The sequence below is a fragment of the Diabrotica virgifera genome, chromosome 10, assembly GCF_917563875.1.
Source record: "Diabrotica virgifera virgifera chromosome 10, PGI_DIABVI_V3a".
Classification (NCBI taxonomy): Eukaryota; Metazoa; Arthropoda; class Insecta; order Coleoptera; family Chrysomelidae; genus Diabrotica; species Diabrotica virgifera.
In genome coordinates this window covers 129,734,272-129,754,686 of record NC_065452.1, presented here as the reverse complement: position 1 = coordinate 129,754,686, position 20,415 = coordinate 129,734,272, and the positions used below count along the sequence as shown (strand labels likewise).

The 20,415-nt window shown below is 34.3% G+C and overlaps 1 protein-coding gene across 3 annotated transcripts in view; it reads right to left on the bottom strand.

The window, feature by feature from the left end:
* The window catches only part of LOC126893450 (leucine-rich repeats and immunoglobulin-like domains protein 2), a 143,846-nt gene that overhangs the window by 111,362 nt on the left and 12,069 nt on the right, over positions 1 to 20,415 (bottom strand). The window lies entirely within an intron of this gene.

Sequence of the window (20,415 nt, the reverse complement as noted above, 5' to 3'; positions counted from 1 at the left end):
GTTGAATAGACGATCGAAGATCACATCCAAAACTATAAAAAAATGTATAGGGTGCTATTAAAAAAATTAAACTTAGGGGTTTTAACTAAGGGATGTATATTTAGGGGATGATTTTTTACACGCCATATTACAGTGTATTATAAATAGAATAGATCAGTTCTTGTCCCATTCGAAAATCTCTATTCGTTTAAGAGATATAGCCTGGCTAATTTAGTCTGGGACTATACTTAAGTTTGAGTTTTATTTAAAATGCTTGTAATAAGTTAATCTTAGGATTGTATTTTATAAAAATGCTCTTAGGTTTAAACGGCTTGTTGTACGTATCAATAAATAAAGAAAAGTGAAGACAGCTTTAAACAAAATATGATAGAAAATAGAATAGATTAAGTTGTATCTAATAGAAAAATCAAACAAGAAAATTCTATAAAACTCTGAATAATGCAAGAAAGGAATTCAAACCAAGGCTAAGACTACGTAAGGATAAGGAGGGGCACATACTCAATACAAAAGAAGAAATATTGAAAAGGTGGGTGGAATACTATAAAGAACTACTTACTATCGAAGTAGAAGATCCAAATCAACCACCCCCAGGAGCAAGCAACAATACACCATTATACCCTCCATCAGTTCAAGAAGTACGGGATGCAATAAAACGTCTTAAAAATAATAAATCTCCAGAGAGTGATGGTATACCCTGGGAACTTATTAAATATGGAGGTGCTACTCTGGCTAATCAAATATATAAAATAATACTGAGAGCCTGGAATGAGGAACAAATCCCGAAGGAGTGGTGTATTTTAATCGTTTGCCCGTTACAAAAAAGGGTGATCAATTGGAATGTAGAAACTATAGGGGAATAACCCTCCTTAATACAGCCTACAAAATATTTTCGAGTACCTTATATAGTCGCCTAAGTGCACATTCAGAGGAGCTTCTTGGAGAATATCAAAGTGGTTTTAGGCATGGTCGATCAACATCAGACCAGATCTTTGTGCTAAGGCAAATACTGGAAAAAACCAATGAATTCAATATCGACATATACCATCTTTTCGTAGATTTTAAATCGGCCTATGATAGTGTTCTAAGAAATAAATTGTATGAAGCCATGGATGAATTCCACATCCCTGATAAGCTGATAAGATTGGTTAAGGCTACAGTGCGTAAAGTTGTTTGCAAAGTCGATATACAGGGCGAACAATCACAGGCGTTTGAAACTCATCTTGGGCACAGGGAGATGCGCTGGCGTGTCTCCTCTTCAACATAGCTCTGGAAAAGGCGATCAGAGATGCCCGAATAGACAACAGAGGAAATATTTTTAATAAATCATCCCAAATTTTGGCATATGCAGATGACGTGGACCTAGTTGCCCACACAACACGCAAGCTAGAAGAAATGTATACCACCTTCTCAAATGCCTAAAAAAATATGGGCCTGCAAGTAAACGAGTAGAAATCTAAGATGATGGCATCAACACCCAACAATAGAGCCAGAAACATCGGTCACCAATTCACGGTTGATAACTCTACCTTTGAAGGGGTGGACAAATTCACATACTTAGACTCCATGATCACCAAGGAGAACGTCATGACGGAAGAAATCAAGCGAAGGATAATTCTAGCAAACAAATGCTATTTTGGACTGAGTAAACATAAGAGAAGCAGAAACTTAAGCCAAAAGACAAAAATAACCATATACAAAACCCTTATACAGCCAGTGTTGACATATGGATTAGAGGCATGGACCATTTCCAAGGCAAATGAAAACCTCCTGCTTATATTTGAACGAAGGATCCTGAGAGGAACATTCGGTGGCATCTGTGAAAATGGTGTTTGGAGGAGGAGGTACAACTACGAGGTATACCACAGATATAAACAAAAATTTGGTGGTAAAGACGTAGTATCTCTTATAAGAATAGGAAGACTAAGATGGGCAGGACATCTAGCAAGATCACAGCAGAACAACCCTCCTAGAAGAATCCTTATGTCACAACCTGTGGGAAGTAGAAATAGGGGTAGGCCAAAACTCAGATGAAAGGATGGTGTGGATGAGGATGGGAGAAAAATAGGCGCAGCAAACTGGCAATGGATAGGACTGACTGGCGTAATAGACTTGGGAAGGTCGAGGCTCTTTCATAGGACTGTAGCACCATTGAAGATGATGAAGTTGTATCTAATATTGTAGTTTATAAAATGTATTTCGTTTTAGAATTAGGTATTTTGTATGTTTTAGAATTATACTTTAAGATCTCTTAAGCTAAACAAATAAATAAATAATACACTATTACTGCAATAAGATAAAATTTAGATTTCATTAGATAACTTTAAAACAAGTACTTATTAAGAAATACTTGAAGTCTTATACCCAAATAAAAATATTATCAGGTATTAACACATTTTATAGAAGAGATAACGTCCAATGGAATTAAAATTTAATCTTAATGGAGTCTTATGATCCTAATAAAACAATTCGAAAGATAACAAACAATATAATGTCCCTGGAACCATTTTTACATATTATTTCTAAAAATCCTATGATGCTTTGTTTTTAATCATGTTTCTTAAAGCGTGATTCACCATAATATTTTGATTGCAATAATAGTTATTAAAGTTTTTACTGTTTTACTGTAAATAAACGATATTAGTTTTTACTGTTTTCCCTTGATCTCAACTTATTTTTCATTTATCTTTGTGGTTCCATTCGTTCTTCATAATAAATGAAGAATGGACCAGCAACCAAGAGATAAGAGCGCGCATCGGAATAGCTAGATCCATCTTCAATCGAATGGGGGCCTTCTTCAAGAGCCACAACCTTTCTCTTGTTATAAAATTAAGAATGCTGCGATGCTACGTCTTCTTTGTCCTTTTTTATGGTGTTCATTCGTGTACCTTGAAGGAAGATATGTGCAGAAAATTTGAAGCATTCGAGATGTGGCTATATCGGAGAATACTTAAAATCCCGTGGACAAAAATGAGGAGGTCCTCAGAAAAAATAAAAATAACCGAGAGGTACTGTCCAGTTGTCCAATAGTGATATTGAAAAAGTAACTATTCGTTACAAAGTACTCGTTACTAACGAATACCGAAAGTAACGATTACTATACAGAGAGTCAAATCGTTAGTTTGATTACTTTGATTACTCTGATTACTTCGGTACTTCGTACCAATCGTATCAGACCGAGTACCTATTTTGATTTTAAGTATTGTATCTACTCGGTTGATATCGGTTGATATCGGAGTCGGACCGGTATTTCACGAGTGTTCGGTATCAGTACAGTTATTAACTAAAATTTTATCTATGAAGGGCGAAGGCTATGAAAAGTTTTACAGGATTACAGTGCGCTGAGAAGTAGCTGAAACAGAGGGAGGTATATCATTTAACAAAGCATGAACCCAGAAACAGATGTCTATACGATTTGTCGAGGTAGATAATTCACAGAATTTCACAGATGTTAGTTCTTTTGAAAATAAAAATGCAACACATTAGATTTTAATAATAAATACACATAATTCTTATCAGGCCTAGAAAAAAATTGCTTAGATTGACCGGAAAAATATGTAGAAATGATATTATTTCTAGACTATGATCATCAACTTTAATTTTACATGTAGGTATGGCATTGTTTTTATTAGACCATGGCATTTAACACTGAAAACACAGGAATAAATCTATTTTTAAATATAGTAGGCACATAGAGACTTGCAACTTTTTGCATTGTATTTAGGATTAGGATGACGTCTGGAAAAAAGTCTACAATAAAAAAATAGGTGGAAATGCATTATTACATTAAAGTGTAAACGCATCGAAAAATGCATAAACATGTTAAAATCAGTATATTAAGGGCCAGTTTTTCTTATTACGGGGTATTTGGGGTCACTGAACACGAATTTGCAATCAGAACCGACCTCAGAAGCACATGGGCGCCCAGGGTTACTGCTAAGGTACGTCATTTGGAGTTTCGAGGGTGTTTTTGGCACTTAATTGATGCAAACAGCTTACTCGAGATTACTGATATTGTGGAGCAGCAATGACAGAAGAATTACATATCATTTAATTTCTATCCATTAAATAGATCGGTGAAGGTCGTTATATCGGATCTTATACTTATACGAAATACTGAGAAATGCGATTCTCGATATGATTAACGCTACTCAAATACAAGAGTAATCATAGTAATCAAAGTATCCTACTAATACTAATACAAAATGTGTACTGAGAAATGCGATTCTCGATATGATTACCGGTACTCAAATACAAAAGTAACAAAAATAATCAAAGTAACGAATACTTTAAATGATTACTTTATACAAAAGTAACGATTTGTAACAACAAACACCAATTGCGAATCTGGACCTCCACTTACAGTTGAAGAAGTAACGTATGCCATCAAAAGTACCAAAGATGGTAAAGCAGTAGGCCCTGATCAATTTCATTCCGAATTCTTAAAACTTATGGACTACGACGGCATAAAATGGTTGACAAATATATTTAACAATATATATGACACAGGCATAATTCCCCAAAAATGGCTAGCATCAACTTTTATAAATCTTCCAAAAAACCCAATGCGAGAAAGTGCGAAGACTATAGAATTATAAGCCTTATGCATTTACTTAAAACATTTCTAAAGGTCATTCACAAACGAATATATACAAAGTGCGAGGAACAACTAACAAGAACACAATTCGGATTTCGTGATGCTCTGGGAACACGGGAGGCCCTTTCTGCTGTGCAAGTGCTATTTCAGAGATTCAGGGATGTAAATTGTGTTATATATACGTAAGCTTTATAGATTACCAGAAAGCATTTGACAGAGTAAAGCATGACAAATTAATAACTCTAATGCAAGAAATTGGAATTGACAACAAATATCTAAGAATTATCAGAAACATTTATTACAATCAAACGGACAAAATCAAAATAGAAGACCACTTAACTGATAAAATTGTAATAGAACGAGGAGTACGACAGGGCTGTATTTTATCTCCACTACTATTCAATATTTACTCTGAATGGGTATTTAAGGAAGCTTTAGGCGGTTGTGCCAAACGAGTATTAATAAATGGTGAATGGTTGAATAACATTAGATATGCAGATGACACCATAGTTTTTGCCGATAATCTCAATGATTTACAGATATTAACAATTCGTATAACAGAAGTCAGCAACAGATACGGACTAGCTCTTAACATAAAGAATACCAAATTTAGGACAATTAGTAAGAAACCAATACTAAACGCTCAACTGACAATCAACCAACAGAATATCGAAAGAGTTGAGCAATATACATATCTGGGTACGAATTTAAATAGCCAATGGGACCACTCAACAGAAATTAAACAGCGAATAATAAAAGCGAAAGCAGCATACGTTAGAATGAGACCCATCATTTTCAACAGTCGAGACATAGCATTAAAAACAAAATACCCTCTGTTGAAATACTACATATTCTCAATTCTGCTCTATGGAATGGAAGCATGGACACTAACTGTTGCATCTATGAATCGGCTCGAAGCTTTCGAAATGTGGTGTTATAGGCGCATCTTACGTGTATCCTGGGTTGACCGAATTACCAATGTGGAAGTCCTGCGTAGAATGGGGAAAGAGTGTGAAATTCTCATAACCATCAAAACAAAAAAATTAGAATATCTAGGATATGTAATGAATCAAGAACGTTACGGCCTTCTCCAACTGATTCTCCAAGGGAAGGTAAATGGTAAAAGAGGACCGGGAAGAAAACGCATTTCCTGGCTTCAAAATTTGCGTAAGTGGTATAACACGACTACCACTGAACTGTTCCGCGCTGCGGTAAACAAAGTCAAGATAGCCATGATGATCGCCAACATCCGGAATGGATAGGCACTTTAAGAAGAAGAACGATTTGTAACGAATACTCGAAAGTAACTATAATCAACATCACTATTGTCCACCATCAAATCTCGAAAGTTACATTACTTCGGACACATTATGCGAAATGAATCCAGATATACCCCCTTACAAGCCATCCTGCAAGGGAAAATATTTGAAAAGCGAGGTCCAGGAAGAAGTAGAACATCCCAGTTAAAGATCCTCAGAACCTGGTTTAACACAACATATGTGCAACTTTTCCGCGCTGCTGCAGATAAGACCAAGATTGCCATGATGATCGCCAACATTCGTCACAGATAGGTACATTAAGAAGAACAGAAGAAGAGGTGTGGATAAACATAGCAAGAATATAGAATGGACCAAATTAGGTGAGGGGGTTTATGTCCAGTATTGGACATAACTGATATACACTGCGCGTCAGAGAAAACGGGTAGAAAAAGATAAAAAAAAAGTAAAAAAAGACCGGGGTTAGTTGTCACAGTTTTTGGATCTGGCTCTGTAACTCAGATACATTTTATTTTTTTTTAAACCAAACTTTCTTCAAACAATAAATTGGTATGTAGGCTACCCATTTATATTTGTTTAAAATTCTAGGTACCAGCAGTTAAAATGGTAAGATGGTTTAACCTTTGACAGGATTTGTGTGACAACATGCCCCAAGATGGGGCATGTTGTCACAGTATTACAAAAATAAAGTAAACAAGAAATAAAACGTTTTTATTCAAAGAAGAACTCACAAACTTATAAAGAACTACATATCGTCCTCAGAGTCACAATTGTGGCACACATAAAATTGGTTTCCATTGGTGCAGTCTGTATGTGTCCATTGTTTGCATGCTGTACATTGGATCTAACTTTCAATAGAAGCACTATGAACTTAAGAAGTAAGAATAATTTCTTACTTCAATATGTGTTAAACCAAAGTACATATCAGAATCTTTTTTCAAATATTTTTCTAGTTCGATTTCTTCCCTCTCACAGAGCACGAGTCGAGATTTTTTGTATCCCATTTGGACAGTTCTATTGGCCGCTGGCATTCTTTTGATAAATCTTGCTAAACTCCGATAATGTATACCAAAATCTCGTCCAGCATTCCTAATAGATATTATATGTTCCTCATTTCTTACAGCTTCTGCTGCTGCTCTCAAGAAAACATCCAAAGTTGGAGTAAAACTCGATGGGTCTTTCGCTTGTATGTTCTAACCATCTGAAAGTAATTAGGTATCAAAAGCAATAAAAATTGTTTATTACATTATACATACTTATGTAAAATATTAAGTTTTACCGAGCCGCTAACAAAAGCAGAGTCTGAGCAATAATTATGTTATGTGTAACACGGATTATAGTCTCAGAACGGCAACACTATAACAACCATTTTAATCCTGTAGGAATTAAATCGCTTTTTTACAAATAGGTACGTTTACTTTTGACAAATCCACAAATGATTTATCCTGTATTCTGCACCAATCTAACTAGATTTTAATACGTTCTAAAATCATTTCAACAGATTTAAATGCTGCGGGGCAAGTTGTCACAGTGACATCTTGCCCCGTATAATTTGTGACAACTAGCCCCACATAAGCTTCCGTAACTGAATGTCAAATCAAAAATATTCAAATGAATAAATATATTAAAATATGCCTACATTGTAGTCTACAAGATTGACAGTAACCTTTAAAATATATATTTTTCTTACCTTGGTTTCACAAATTCACTCACAGAGCGAGATGTTTGAATATTAAAAATTTTACATGAAAAGCGCCAAAATACATTTACACAAAAAAGAGAAATAATTACTGGCCGATCTCTGAAATATTTTGTGTGGAATTGGTGATGAATAAGACCTTTCGAGTGTAGATGACACAGCGTGTTAACTTCCCAAATAAGGTAAAAATCGGCATTATGACAACTTACCCCTGTGACAACTAGCCCCGGTCTCCCCTACCTCAAAAAATTAGTCTTTTTTATGTCTCGTATCTTCATTTTCTTCTCGTATTTTATAGCTTCATTTTTTAACAATATCGCTGTAATAATATAGTTGCTCAACAGGTAAATTTTAATTGTATACCGGGTGTACGAATCAAACTGTGTTTTTTCTCAAAATTCGCTACACCCTGTGGAATATTCTAGCATTTATAAAATACTAAAATTAAAACCCAACTATAGCCTCAGGTGTTCTTAACATTTTGTTTTTTTGGATAATACAGAAGTTAGGTACTTTAACAACTAGCCATGTTCTTCATCAGTACAGGGTGTTTCTTAATAAGTGAGACAAACTTTACGGGGTAATTCTGCATGAAAAAAATGACCGTTTGATTTATAAACATATGTCCGCAAATGCTTAGTTTCCGAGATACCGGATGTTGAATGTTTTCTTACATTGCTGACGATTTATTTATTGCCCTAAAACCGGTTGAGATACGCAAAGAAATTTGGTTAATTTTAAGAGATAGTTATTGCGCATTTTTTGACACGCAATTAAGAATTTTATATTCACCATTGGCGAGCATACGGGTAATATGACCGATCATATTACCCATATGCACGCCAATGGTGAATATAAAATTCCTAATTTATGTCAGAAAATGGGCAATACCTACGTCTTAAAACCCACCAAATTTCATTTGCATATCTCCACCGGTTTTAAAGCAATAAATAAATAGTCTGTAAGAAAAAATTCAACATCCCGTATCTCGGAAACGAAGCATTGGTGGACATACGATTATAAAGCCAACTGTTATTATTTTTTAATGCAGAAGTACCCTTTAAAGTTTGTCGCACTTATTTAGAAACACCCTGTACTGATGAAGAATATGGCTAATTGTTAAAGTACCTAACTTTTGTATTATTCAACACAAGTGAATGAATCAAAAAATAGAATGTTAAGAAAACCTGCGGTTATAGTTGGGTTTTAATTTAAGTTTTTTTATAAGTTCTAGAATATTCCAGAGGGTGTTCCGAACTTTGAGATAAAACACAGTTTTATTCGTACACCCGGTATACAATGAAAATTTACCTGTTTAGCAACAATATTATTATAGCGATATTGTTAAAGAATGAAGCTATAACATGTTAAAAAAATTACTTAAATCGAACAACAGGTTTAGGAGATACGAGACATCAAAAATGACCCATTTTTTGAGGTGCCCGTTTTCTCTAACGCACAGTGTAGATGAAACTGATATTGACAGACAGACCTTCGGAAACAAGTGATTTATGTTTTTGATCTCTTTATAACTTTACCTAAGTTTCTATTGTATTATTTACGAAATAAATCTGAATATAAGGTTGATTTATTGGAGTTATTAACACAGAATGTTACTATGTCCAATGACAGCCTTTTACCCCAAACAGCTCTCGTTGGTTGGTTCCTCTTCATTCAGGTACATAAACCCTTAAAGCAATTAATTCCTGAGATATTTTTTAAAATGAAAAACAGTTTATATTTCATTTCGGGTCAGAGGCGACCATCATCCCTTTACGTAGGTTTCACTCTCAAGGATCTTCAGAGAGGCTATATGGTCTACTCTACTCTAAAGAGGAGACCAGAGGTCCCCATCATCCCCTTATGTAAGTTTTACGCTCTCATGAATCTTCAGGTCTACTCTACAGAGTAGAGCAGGTCTACTCTACAGAGTAGAGTAGACCCAGGGCCGCTTTATCCATTAGGCAATATATGCAGTTGCCTAGGGTAGCAAATTATCTTTCTCTCCTGTCGTTTCCCCATTACTGAGGATCGTGATTTCTTCCAATATTCCTAACAATGTTTCTCCATTGGTCTCTATCTTAAGCTGCTCTAAGAGCTTCGCAGAATGAGTTTCCAGCTGAATGCTTTATTTGGTCAGACCATCTAGTTGGTGATCGTCCTCTTGATCTTCTCCCCGGAACGTTTCCAGAAACAATTAATCTCTCCAAACTTGTCCAACTTAGACAGTTTGGAGCAAATTATGAGAGGGCGGCAAAAATACTGTACAAAAATTATTTATATATAAAAATTAAAATCGAATAACAGTTAAGAAGGTACACCATCAATGGAATAGAAGTGGGCATTCATTTATAGAAAACAAATTGCATTCTCTTAAAAAGGACGGAAGGCGTAAATTTAGGGATTATTGGGCCGCCGGCAGCACTGCAAAGGCGGCGGGCTATAGGATCAATTCAAAACGGCAACTTTTTAGGTTGTTTAGAACTCATAGTAGAATTTGATCATTGTTTACGCGACCACCTTACTAAATTTGGAAATATTGGTCAAGGGAACTGTAATTATCTGTCAAACACTATATGCGAGGGACTAATAAGTAGTTTTGATGGGAAGAAAAGTAAGAAGAAAGATTTTTGGCGAATTAAAGCAAGAAAAATACTGTTTTATAATAGTTGATTCGACACCAGACGTATCTCATGTTGATCAGCTATCGTTTTTAGTTCGCTATGTCTCTGGTGATGGTATGCCGACTGAAAGATATATTAAATATATTCCATCTGAAGGTCACAAATCTGCTACTTTGGAATCGACAGTGATTTCGACTTTAGAGGAATGTACCATTGATTTAAGTGATTGTCGCGGCCAGTCATATGATAACGCATCCAATATAGCTGGCAAATATTCAGGACTGCAGGCCAGAATAAAACATCACAATAAACTTGCTGAGTACATACCTTGCTCTGGACATTCTCTTAATTTGGTAGGATCTTTAGCAGCAGAATCGCCACTTCCTTTTTCATTTTTTACAAGAATTATATACATTTTTCTCGGCTTCCACATATAGATGGAAAATTTTGACTGACATGACAACTTAAATTTATGACTAAAATTATGACAACTTAAAATCACCTGTTGTGAAATCTCTTAGTGAAACTAGATGGTCCGCAAGGGCAGACGCAACTAAAGCGTTATACACTGGCTTCAGCGAAATAAAAAATGCGCTTTTTAATATCTCTAACGACGAATGCCAAGTTGCAGCTATATTTGAAAAAATGGACACTTTTGAAATGGCTTTATTATAGGTTTCATTTGGCAACATATTTTAGAAAGAGTGAACCTATCCAATAAGTATAATAAATAAAATATAATATCCAAAAAATTTTCTCCGTAGTTATAATTATTGTACGCTCCTTGTAGTATCAGTAGTACTGTATAGATTCTATATTCTCCTTGGTCAGGCACTCGGGAACGTAGCCTGAAACAGAACGACGCCAACACCGAATTGACGTGCGATCTCTCTCTGTTTACTAGCGACCGTATTCTACAATTTTGAACGGGCGGATAGGCACAGAGTCTTATAGCCGGACCTACAAAATTTTATCAGTTGCTTCTCTTGTGTCTTGTGAAACTGTTTTAAAATAATTGTTTTTTGATTTTGGCTGTTATTAGTAGTTTAAGTATTGAATAAAACTAGGTAGGACAATTTAAATTTGTTTATGAAAACTGAATAATGTGTTATTAGATTATATAGATAATTAAAAATTTAAAGCGAGGTTAATTGTTAACTTATCAATTTATTCGAATAGTAAATTATTATTTGATACATAAATAAAATAAGTAATATTTGACGTTGTTGAAACGTAGGTGTGTTAGTTTTATTGGTGGAAAAACTTTAGTCATCGAATATGAATATTTTAAACGATGTAATATGCAGTTTGATCGAGACGCCTTTTTCAAGGCGCCAAAATCAAGAAAGATTAGTAATTATTTCAATGGGCCGGCCTTTACAAAATTTAACAATTTTATCCACAGATAAGACAAAAGACAATCAACCATTTTCGAGATCGTTTAAAACAATATGGTATGAAAATCATAAATGGCTAAGCGGAAGTTATTTTAAAAATTCACTTTTCTGTTGGCCTTGTCTGTTGCTCTCAAATTTGAAGCAAAATGTTTGGGTGAGTCAGGGATATTCAGATTTGAAAAATTTATCAACTAGTGTAAAAAAACATGAATCTTCGAAAGAACATTTAAACAATTGCTTAGATTTAAAACAGTTAGAAAAAAATAAACAAACTACTGACAGTGCTTTCGCTGGACATATTTCTCTATCTAATAAGATATATAATGAAGAAGTTGAAAAAGATTGAAGAAGTTGAAGAGATTGATGTTACAATTCTTTTAGCAAAACAAGAACTTACATTTCGCGGTCGTGATGAGAGCCATAATTCTTCAAACATGGGTAATTTTAAAGAAATTTTTAATTTAGTAGTTAAACGCGATCAGGAAATCCAGGATCATGTTAAAAAATAGAAGGGGTGTTCACGGGTTTGTCAAAAACAATACAAAATGATTTAATAGATTGTCTTGCCGATTACGTAAAAAATGAAATTTCAACAGAAATTAATGAAAGTCAATTTTTTTCTATACTAGCTGACGATACTACTGATATAACCGAAAAATCACAGTGTACTTTAACAATCCGTTTTGTTAACAAAGTTGGTCAGGTAACAGAAAGATTTTTAGGGTTTTTTGATGTTAGCGATAATAGATCTGCAGACGCTCTATATAGTTTAATTTCAAACGTGCTTGAGCCATATGATTACAAAAATAAATTAATTGCTCAATTTTACGATGGTGCAAGTGTAATGGCTGGCTCTTTAAACGGATTACTCTCAAAAATTAAAGTAGATGCTCCAAAAGCAATTTTTACACATTGTTGATTATATTTAGTAGATTTGTTTGTCATAGATTACATTTAGTATTGCAAGACGGCTCAAAATGTATTACAAACTGTAGGATATTTTTTGTCGCCTACCCGAAGTATATGTGTAGCCTACCCGCATACTGAGGTCACGAGCCGCCACTGATGTCCTGCAATGGATCTGGGTTCTGTCGTTAAAGAGTATGAAGCTCTTTAAAATTACTTTACGTCAATCAGAAATAATTTTGCCATTTACGAAGAGGAACCCAAAAAATTGTGCCCAAATAAAACATATAAAGAAATAAGAAAGAGAAACAGAAAAATTCAATTTGACGAGGGGACCGATGATTAACTAAACTTTTCAGCTAGTGATGAGATGAAAATCCACACATTCTATATTATAATCGACACTCTGATAAGAGACCTAAATATACATCTGGAATCTTATCGACTTATTTGTCAATGTTTTCGTGTTATAACAGATTTGCCAAAATTAAAAAATGAAGAAATTATTAAGAAGCTTAAAATCTTATACAAATTTATAAGACGACCTAGATACATCATTCATACATGAATTATGAATGCATTCATTTAAGGGGTCATTTGGATACCACAATAAAATCACCAATTGACATATCTAAATATTTAAAGAAGGGTGGATTAAAAGATATTTTCCCTAATTATTTTGACATTGCTTTGCGCATTATTTTGTGCATCCCAGTAGGCGACAAATTATGATGACATTATAGATGATTTTGTCAAAAAAAAATCAAGACAGAAATCTCTGATGTGACCGAACTGGAATGACAATTTTTTTCTCTTAAATATATACAGGCTGTTAGTAAATACGGATGAAAAACTTTAAGGGGTAATTCTACATGAAAAAATAATGGCAGTTTGCTTTATAAACGTATGTCTGCAAATGCTTCGTTTCCGAGATACAGGGTGTTGAAATTTTTATTTCAAACTGCCACTTTTTTTATTGCTTTAAGACCGGTTGAGATATGAAAATTACATTTGGTGGGTTTTAAGAGGTAGTTATTTCGCATTTTATGATAAACAAATAACAATTTTGTATTCATCATTGGGGCACCTATGGGTAAAAATCTGAATTTTTTAAAGAAAAAAATGGTACGTCACTGAGATATTTCAAATTAAAAATAATTTTTGTATTCCACGTTTAATTTATGAAAAACAACCTTTCTTGTATTTTTTTCATATGGTGCACCGTTTTTACGCGAAAAAATAAAACATTTTCGCGCGTATTTTTCATTGCTTAATACATTTATCAAGAACTCTCCAATATAATAATACCAAAGTAGAATAATAACAGAAAATATTACTAAACAGATTTTAACTAGATGCAAAGCTACAACGAATGTTCAAAATTACCTACTTTAAAAGTGACAGAATAATTTTATATTCATCAGTGGCGCCCGTACAGGTAATGATCTGAATTTTTTAAAGAAAAAAATAGTACGCCACTGAGGTACGTCAAATTCAAAATAATTTTTGAAGTCCTCGTTCAATTTACGGCAAAAAATCATTCTTGCCTTTTTTCATATGCGGCGCAGTTTGTATACAAAAAAAAACATCTTAACGCTTACAAATTATTCAAGGTAGATTTCATATGCATAGAAACTTATTTCAAATACTTTGTAAACGTTAAGATGTTTTATTTTTTGCATAAAAACGGCGCCTCATATGAAAAAAGACAATAACGATTTTTTGTCGTAAATTGAACGAGGAATTCGAAAATGATTTTTAATCTGACATATCTCAGTGGCGTACTATTTTTTTCTTTAAAAAATTCTGGCCATTACCCGTACGCGCGCCAATGGTGTTAAAATCTTTTTAGAAATATTTCTGTTATTGTTCTAAGTTTGGTATTACTCGTATTATATTGGAGATTTCTTGATAATGTATTACCTTTGATTGAGGTATTTTACGGTATACCCCTCCAATACCTCAATCAACGGTATTACGAAATGAAAAATACGCGCAAAGATATTTTAATTTTTTGCATAAAAACGGTGCACCATATGAAAAAAAGACAAGAAAGGTTCTTTATCGTAAATTAAACGTGGAATACAAAAATAATTTTTAATTTGAAATATCGCAGTGGCGTACTATTTTTTTTTAATTCAGACCATTATCCGTAGGCGCGGCAATGATGAATACAAAATTGTTATTTGTATATCAAAAAATGCGCAATAGCTACCACTTAAAACCCACCAAATTTAATTTCCATAGCTCAAACGGTCTTAGAGCAATAAAAAAATTCGCAGTTTGAAATAAAAATTTCAACACCCTGTATCTCGGAAACGAAGTATTTGCGGACATACGTTTATAGAGCAAACTGCCATTATTTTTTCATGTAGAATTACCCCTTAAAGTTTTTCATACGTATTTACTAACACCCTGTAAACATATTATATGTATAAACGTAGTTTAAATCCATTTTTAGTGTATTCTTATTTAAATAAAAAATTCTGCTTGCAATTTATTTTTCGCAAAACTGCTACATGTTTGAAGGACGGCTATTAGAGAATTGTTTAGGGCCTAGGGCGTCAATTGACCTAAACGCGGTCCTGAGTAGACCATATAGCCCCTCTGAATATAGTCCATTCATCAAGGTAAAAATACCAACGGAAGTTGTTTCCGTGTACTCACAATATGAGTAAACTAAGAGAAAATTAAAGACAGTTTAGAGTTTAGAGGAGACTATCATCCTCTTACGTACGTTTCACTATCTCAGGGATCTTCAGGTCTACTCTGTAGAGTAGGTAAAGGGTGAAACCTACGTAAAGGGATGATGGTCACCTCTGAACCGAAATGAAATATAAATCGTCTTTCATTTGCTCTCAGTTTACTCATATTGTGAGTAGACGGAATCAACTTTCGTTGGAATTTTTACCTGGATGAGTGGACTGGGGGTGACTGCATACTGTAGAGTCCCTTTCGTCTGCTTTATTCATCGTCTGTAAGCTTTGTAAATTGTAGAAAGCACAGACTGAGGTTTTAACCGGAGGTCGGTTCCACGGTAGAGGTCTTTAGGTTTTCGGATCTGGGACTTCTCATTGAGACATTTTTTAGTTTGTTTTTTAAAGTTGGTGATCAATACAAAGATTCGTGGAAGGTTACATTCTTCTTCTTAATATAAATTTATAAATAAGGCATATCCCTTAACATTGGGAAATGATATTACAGAAGCCAGGCCCACGTAGATGCTACGAAAATATTATAATTTGTGGACTGGCTACAATATTTTTTGTAAATTTTTATCCATTTATCTAATATTCGAAGCAATAAAGCACTGAACCTTCGAAAAAAAGGACAAGACGGACCTTAATAATTCTTTTTGCATTCGATTCGTGAATGCGCCAACAAACTTTGTGACCCAGGGCCATGATATAAATATAATATTGAAAAACTGCATACAAAAAATGCATTATTAAAGTGCATCTCAAATAGACAATAAAAAAATTCAGAATTCGTCAATTATCGGCGAAAATGAGTTCAATTTTGTTACTCGGGTGGTTTTTGAGGTCGCTGAAAACGAATATGACGTCGTAAGTGGTCTCCGGAGTACCTGGTGCTCAGGGTACCTACTGTTTACATCGTCTTGTGGAATTCTCGGAAAATTCATTAAAAAATTAGTCAAAAATCATTACCCGGGGGGTTTTGTGGTCGCTAACGACGGATATGACATCGGAAGTGAGTTCCGGAGTACCTAGTGCCCAAGGTACCTCCTGTTTACCTCGTCTTGTGGAATTTTCGGCAGAGAATTTATTAAAAAAATAGTCAAAAATAATTACTCGGGGGTTTTTGGGGTCGCTAACGACGAATATGACATAGGAAGTGATCTACGGAGTACCTGGTGCCCTGGGTACCTACTTCTTGTGGAGTTTTCGGCAAATTCATTAAAAAATTAGCCAATAATCATTACTCGGGAGTTTTTGGGTCGCTGACGACGAATATGACATCGGAAGTGATCTACGAAGTACCTGGTACCCAAGGTACCTACTTTTTACCTGTTTTCAGAAGTTTTCGGCAAATTCATTAAACAATTAGTCAAAATTCTTTACTCGGGGGTTTTGGGGTCTCTGACGACGAATATGATATCGGAAGTGATCTCCGGAGTACCTGGTGCCCAGGGTACCTACTGTTTATCTCGTGACTAATGATTTTTGACTAATTTTTTAATGAATTTGCCTAAAACTCCAGAAGATGAGGTAAACATTAGGTACCCTGGGCTCCAGGTACTCCGGAGATCATTTCCGATGTCATATTCGTCGTCAGACCCCAAAAACCCCGAGTAATGAATTTCTACTAATTTTTTAATAAATTTTCCGAAACTCCAGAAAACGAGGTAAACAGTAGCTACCCTGGGTACCAGGTACTCCGTAGATCACTTCCGATGTCATATTCGTCGTTAGCGACTCCAAAAAGCCCCAAGTAATTATTTTTGACTAATTTTTTAATAAATTCTTTGCCGAAAACTCCAAAAGACGAGATAAACAGTAGGTACCCTGAGCACCAGGTACTCCGGAAATCATTGCCGATGTCATATCCGTCGTTAGCGACCCCAAAAACCCCCGGTTTTTGACTAATGTTTTAATGAATTTGACGAAAACTCCACAAGACGAGGTAAACAGTAGGTACCCTGGACACCAGGTGCTCCCGATCCCTTTCGGCATCATATTCGTTTTCAGCGACCTCAGAAACCCGCGAGTAACCAAATTAAACTCATTTCCGCCGATAATTGACGAGTTCTGAATTTTTTTTATTGTCTGATTGAGATGCAGTTTAAGAATGTATTTTTTGCATGCAGTTTTTCAATATTATATCATGGCTCTGGGTCACAAAGTTTGTTGACGCATTCACGAATCGAATGTAAAAAGAATTATTAAGATCCGTCTTGTCGTTTTTTTTTCGGAGGTAAGGCCGGTTTTAGTACTTTATTGCTTCGCCTATAAGCATGGGCGTCCATACCCATGGGCAGGGGGGCCGTGGCCCCCTAGCTTTTCGGGCGCTGTAAACTGTATATGGATATCCAAAGTATACAAAATATAATGTGCAACATCTTCACGTCTGGCCCCCCTTGAAAATTTTTATATGGGCGTCCATGCCTATAAGCAAGTATTGAAATGTTTTGAGAGGTTTAAAAATATCGTTTAAAACAACGAGTAACGATAATTTCTTTATCAGAACTGTCAGATAAATAAAAATCATATTACATGTAATTAACAATATTTTCAATTAATTGTGAAAAACACTCGTATTAATATAATACATTTTGTAAACAACAGATAAGTTAGAGATATTAATCAAGACTTTGCTCTTTAATTTTTTTTATAGTAAAAATTAAATACTTGATCATTATTGACATATATATCTAGTTATTAACAGTTTTAATGAACATTTTTAATCAAATATCTGCATAAGTTGGAAAATCCGGTGAACCAAATATTAATCAGCACTGTTGATAAATTATCATTGTTCAAAAATAAATAATAAATGTAAAACCAGTAGATTTTACTGTTTGAAATACAAGAAATCACGCACAATGTGACTGGCAACAACCTCTAAAACTGATACCGACAGACGCCCACTAAGAAATGGCACACATTACGAAAAATCTGTCAAAAACGGCGAGAGAGGACATAAAAAAGTAGATATGTGTGTTTAAATCATAAACATCCATGCACAAAGTGTCAATTATGTGTGTAAAATGGAGATCTAACACAAATTGCAATCCTAGGTGCAAAAGACCTTCTTCTTGATAGTTGTACAGAGTACAGCCCTGGCTTCCCTTAAAATGAGGTAATGTGGTGACTGCCCAGAAACTTACATCGGTCAAACTGGTACGACCTTTAACAAACGTTTAGCAGGACGCAATAATAGAAAAACAGATCTACGTACGCACTTCACCTTGTAGATCAGAGGTCCCCAAACTATTTTTTCTTGTAGACACTTTAAAAACTTGACTGGTTTCGGTGGACCCCCGAAACCAGTATCTTCTATTAAAAATAATGTTTTAATAGAAGGGACTCAAAAATGTGATTACATATTAGGCATTCTAACAAGTGTTTTTTTATTTAAAACAAGTTTTTGATCAAATTTTAGTGTAAAAAACGTTAAAATACTGTTTTGTACATTTTCCTCCATTCCCCAAAATACATGTTCTTCTATTTGGCTGAAAATTTGCCCACAGATAGCCAAAACACAGGGGTTAAAAGAATTTGTATAGTTTTATAATACAAGAAAAGTTACATGCAATAATATCAGAGTCAAAATTATATAGTCCAGTCGGGTTAGCCTTTGATCTTGCATGCCGAGTTTCGAGTTACCCAAGCAAGATACTATTTTTCTAATCTTTAGGGGGTCAATAGTAGTGTAAATTTAAAATCTCGAATTAATTCCGCCGTTGCTTTAGCCGCCATCTTGATTTTAAAGGAGAACCGTTTTTGCTCAATATCTCAGCCATTTTTAACTTTTCGACAAAAAGTGTAAGGACTGAAATTGTTGAAAATATGATTTCCTATAATTTCTTTTATTATAATTTTTTTGTGCCGTCGATATTTTCCGAGTTATGGGGGGAAATAATGACAGTTAGAGCATAATTTAAACGCAGAATAAAATATTACAGTATTATCGAGGGTCTGAAGTCCCTGAGAACTTCTATAATGATTATTTTAATAAGTCACAGGGGTGAAAAAGAGAAAATTTAGTATGATTTTTAATTTCAAATATACCATTCAAAAGAAACTTTTGTTTATTCTAAGGGACTTTCAGCCCTCGGTAATAATGTAATCTTTTATTCTGCGATTAATTTTTTTAAAAATACTTATTAGTTTTCTCAGGATTCCAAAAAAAAAATAAATGCGTTTAAAAAGAATTCGATCGAAATTTTGCACCTGTGCTCTCAAAAAGGATTAAAGTGTTATACATTTTTGGAATCACTATTTCAAACGCTTTTAAATGAGCTGTCACAGGATGTACTTTCCCATTTAAAAAAAAATCAAAGTTATGCCTGTCACCTGAAGAGGGATCGTGTAAATTTCGAAGCATTGATGTTATAATACACTTTGATTATTTTAAAAATCGACCTGTCCGAGCGTTTTGCTTATGTGCTAACAATAAATAAGTTAATAAGGGGGGGGGGCAGGGAGTGTAACACTTATTCCAGCGCACTGTATAAGTGAAATCATAATATGATTTCTCATATTATGAGAAATCACACTGTGTAAAGTACATTAGGTTTAGGACAAAAAAGGGGGATTTAAAAAATTATTATTAATCAATATCATACATTGGGCTAATGCATTCAGTAATTATTAATATAAAATACGTTCATAGTAGGAATGAACGAAACTGATTGTAAGAATGAATAGAATTGCTTGTAAGAATAACCGTATTTATTGTGGGAAGGAACGGAATTAATTGTAATAATTAACGGAAATAATTGTAGAAATAAACGAAATACGTTAGGAGAAATAACACTGTTATTGACACAACGAATAGTCTTCGTCGGTCAATTAACGACGTTGTTGTTTGAATGAATAGTGTTCGTTGACTCAATGAACAGAGTTCGTAATATCAATAAAGTGATATTATGGTATACATAATGAATGTTCATCCATTGAATAAACGTAATACATTGCGCATTGGCTCAACTAACGAAAATAATGAATTGATGAACATCGCTTTGTTGTTCCAATAAAACCAAGAATTGGACAAATTTTAAGTATTGCGTTTGTTGTCTGAATTAACAGTTTTATTGATATTACGTACCTTTTTCGTTGAGTGAAATGCGAAAGAATTGTTGGGAATTGTACAAAATTTTATCCAGACATGCAGATGTGAAAATCAATGGATGACAAAATTATTATAGACAAATATTAAATTAAAACTGATAAAA